This window comes from Patiria miniata, unplaced genomic scaffold, assembly GCF_015706575.1.
Source record: "Patiria miniata isolate m_02_andy unplaced genomic scaffold, ASM1570657v1 HiC_scaffold_14, whole genome shotgun sequence".
NCBI classification, from domain to species: domain Eukaryota; kingdom Metazoa; phylum Echinodermata; class Asteroidea; order Valvatida; family Asterinidae; genus Patiria; species Patiria miniata.
In genome coordinates this window covers 860184-862785 of record NW_024037052.1, presented here as the reverse complement: position 1 = coordinate 862785, position 2602 = coordinate 860184, and the positions used below count along the sequence as shown (strand labels likewise).

The window sequence follows — 2602 nt, the reverse complement described above, 5'->3', positions numbered from 1 at the left end:
ATACTTGCTCTTTTTTTCTGCCACAGGGAGCTTTTGAATGCTGCGAAGAGAGAAGACGCCGGTTTTCATCGAAGTTTTTGTTAAGTAACTGTAACCTTTTTTCCGTGTGACGTCTATCGGGGAGGGAAGGGGGGGGGGTAAGGGGGAGGTGAAACTTGTGTCACCGGCGGTGGAAGCTACCCCTGCCTGGGTCTTTGGTCTGAAATTGGGATCATATCTCCAGCTTGGGATGGAGATATTCCTCTTTGCAGGTCTTAGCCCCAGGACGACCGTTGTGAAAGTGTGTGTGGGGGGTTGCCGGCTTGTTTGTTGCGTTCTGTTCATGTCTGTCTGTTTCGTCTCCCTATTTGTCCGGGCCCACTGTGTTCACCCCTTGTTGTTTCAGTTCCGTTCGTCTTCGTTGAATGTTCAAAGATGCAGAGTTTTGACATTTCACTAACACTTTTTGTTTCTTCCCAGTTTTCTCTTTTCTGTGTGTGCAGATTGAAGATGAAGGGCACAGAAGTAAGGTCGTCCAAGTGCAGCATTCATCTCCCACAGGTAAATGAGTAATGTTTCTCCTTGCAAAACGTCTCTGTTTTGATGCGCTTCCTTGCATTTGAATGGGCTTGCTGGATTTTAACGTGGAGGTAGACCTTGGGGTATATCTTTGGAGTTTGAGATGGCAAGTTGGACATACAGTACTTGTTGATAAAATGGAAATGTATTGGAGGTTTGATGACAGGACGTGATGTCAGAAAATTTGGATATTGAATTTACAATGTATACTTGCTCTTTTTTTCTGCCACAGGGAGCTTTTGAATGCTGCGAAGAGAGAAGACGCCGGTTTTCATCGAAGTTTTTGTTAAGTAACTGTAACCTTTTTTCCGTGTGACGTCTATCGGGGAGGGAAGGGGGGGGGTAAGGGGGAGGTGAAACTTGTGTCACCGGCGTGTGGAAGCTACCCCTGCCTGGGTCTTTGGTCTGAAATTGGGATCATATCTCCAGCTTGGGATGGAGATATGTCCTCTTTGCAGGTCTTAGCCCCAGGACGACCGTTGTTGTGAAAGTGTGTGTGGTGGGTTGCCGGCTGTTTTGTTGCGTTCTGTTCATGTCTGTCTGTTTCGTCTCCCTATTTGTCCGGGCCCACTGTGTTCACCCCTTGTTTCAGTTCCGTTCGTCTTCGTTGAATGTTCAAAGATGCAGAGTTTTGACATTTCACTAACACTTTTGTTTCTTCCCAGTTTTCTCTTTTCTGTGTGTGCAGATTGAAGATGAAGGGCACAGAAGTAAGGTCGTCCAAGTGCAGCATTCATCTCCCACAGGTAAATGAGTAATGTTTCTCCTTGCAAAACGTCTCTGTTTTGATGCGCTTCCTTGCATTTGAATGGCTTGCTGGATTTTAACGTGGAGGTAGACCTTGGGGTATATCTTGGAGTTTGAGATGGCAAGTTGGACATACAGTACTTGTTGATAAAATGGAAATGTATTGGAGGTTTGATGACAGGACGTGATGTCAGAAAATTTGGATATTGAATTTACAATGTATACTTGCTCTTTTTTTCTGCCACAGGGAGCTTTTGAATGCTGCGAAGAGAGAAGACGCCGGTTTTCATCGAAGTTTTTGTTAAGTAACTGTAACCTTTTTTCCGTGTGACGTCTATCGGGGAGGAAAGGGGGGGGTAAGGGGGGTGAGTGAAACTTGTGTCACCGGCGGGGGTGGAAGCTACCCCTGCCTGGGTCTTTGGTCTGAAATTGGGATCATATCTCCAGCTTGGGATGGAGATATGTCCTCTTTGCAGGTCTTAGCCCCAGGACGACCGTTGTGAAAGTGTGTTGTGGTGGGTTGCGGCTGTTTTGTTGCGTTCTGTTCATGTCTGTCTGTTTCGTCTCCCTATTTGTCCGGGCCCACTGTGTTCACCCCTTGTTCAGTTCCGTTCGTCTTCGTTGATGTTCAAAGATGCAGAGTTTTTGACATTTCACTAACACTTTTTGTTTCTTCCCAGTTTCTCTTTTCTGTGTGTGCAGATTGAAGATGAAGGGGCACAGGAAGTAAGGTCGTCAAGTGCAGCATTCATCTCCCACAGGTAAATGAGTAATGTTTCTCCTTGCAAAACGTCTCTGTTTTGATGCGCTTCCTTGCATTTGAATGGGCTTGCTGGATTTTAACGTGGAGGGTAGACCTTGGGGTATATCTTTGGAGTTTGAGATGGCAAGTTGGACATACAGTACTTGTTGATAAAATGGAAATGTATTGGAGGTTTGATGACAGGACGTGATGTCAGAAAATTTGGATATTGAATTTACAATTGTAATACTTGCTTTTTTTTCTGCCACAGGGATGCTTTTTGAATCGCGAAGAGAGAAGACGCCGGTTTTCATCGAAGTTTTTTTGTTAAGTAACTGTAACCTTTTTTCCGTGTGACGTCTATCGGGGAGGGAAGGGGGGGGGGGGTAAGGGGGAAGGTGAAACTTGTGTCACGGCGGTTGGAAGCTCCCCTGCCTGGGTCTTTGGTCTGAAATTGGGATCATATCTCCAGCTTGGGATGGAGATATTCCTCTTTGCAGGTCTTAGCCCCAGGACGACGTTGTGAAAGTGTGTGTGGTGGGTTGCCGGCTGTTT

The 2602-nt window shown here is 46.0% G+C and overlaps 1 long non-coding RNA gene across 1 annotated transcript in view; it reads left to right on the top strand.

Annotated features, from left to right (window-relative positions):
* Window positions 1–1551: 1551 nt before the first annotated feature.
* LOC119721843 overlaps window positions 1552–2602 on the top strand; it is a 7586-nt gene continuing 6535 nt past the window's right edge. The window contains exon 1 of the long non-coding RNA XR_005270314.1: window positions 1552–1610. This is a non-coding gene — a long non-coding RNA (uncharacterized LOC119721843). The remainder of the gene's footprint in view (window positions 1611–2602) is intronic.